The sequence below is a fragment of the Petaurus breviceps genome, unplaced genomic scaffold (assembly GCF_028583685.1).
Source record: "Petaurus breviceps papuanus isolate PSGF00001 unplaced genomic scaffold, PetGlider_PUasm1.0 90849, whole genome shotgun sequence".
NCBI lineage: Eukaryota > Metazoa > Chordata > Mammalia > Diprotodontia > Petauridae > Petaurus > Petaurus breviceps.
In genome coordinates, this window is record NW_027187361.1 from 15998726 (window position 1) to 15999928 (window position 1203).

Below are 1203 nucleotides of genomic sequence, written 5' to 3' on the forward strand. Positions count from 1 at the left end.
GGAAGGAAGGAAGGAAGGAAGGAAGGAAGGAAGGAAGGAAAGAAGGAAGGAAGGAAAGAAGGAAGGAAGGAAGGAAGGAAGGAAAGAAGGAAGGAAGGAAGGGAGGAAGGAAGGGAGGGAGGGAGGGAGGGAGGAAAGAAGGAGGAAGGGAGGAAAGAAGGAGGGAAGGAAGGAAGGAGGGAGGGAGGGAAGGAGAAAAGGAGGGAGGGAGGGAAAAAGGGAAGGAAGGAGGAGGGAGGCAAGGGGGAATATTGAAGTTCTGGGAAGACATGGACAAGAGTCGCACAGGATAGGCATGCTTGGTGGATGGGTTATAATCTACCTTGTTAGTGGGAACATCCAAATCAACAAGATCAATCAATAAGTCAATATTTATTAAGTACCAACTATGTGCCAGGCACCATGCTAGGCACTGAGCATACAAATACAAAGTCTGAAACAATCCCTACTCTCAAAGGAGTTTACATTTTAACAGGTAACAACAAGCACATATATAAGTATACATAGAATAAATAAAAAGAGAATAAGGATAAATTAACAGAAATTAAACAAAGATAGTTTGGTAGGGTCCTAGTTGTTTGGGGGATTCAGGAAAGACTTCATGTAAAAGGTGGTATTAGGTATGTGGGTGTCCAATACCTATAACAATAGCATTTATGATTACAAAACACTTTACATATATTTTATTCATTTGAACTTTTGGAACAATCCTGTGAGCAAGACAGTATAAATGCTATTATCTCCATTATAAGTATGGGAAGTTGAGGTTCAGAGAAATCAAGTGACTAATACAATGCCACACTGCAAATAAACAGAGCAGTCAAGAATAGATTCCAGGTCTTCTGACCCTTAAGTTCAATCTTCTTAACAATAGCTAGCATTTACATAGCTAGCTATTTACAAAGCAATTTTCTTAAATTAACTCATATTTTTCTTGGAAGCTTTTGGTGAGGGAGTTCTGACTGCTCTCTTCCTCCTGTTCCATGCTCTGATCCTTTTTGTCCCCAAAATAGGAGTGTAAATTTGGGTTGCTCTGTTTGCTTTGCTTCCTTTGCCTGCTCATGTTACCATTCAATTACTTGACTTTTGGGCTTTTTGCCACAATAGAACTCTACTACCAGAAATGGAAGCTTTATCCCAAACACTGGGGTTTTTGCAGCTGCTGAAGGTATTAGTTGGGTGCCCTCTCTGAAGCCTCCACAT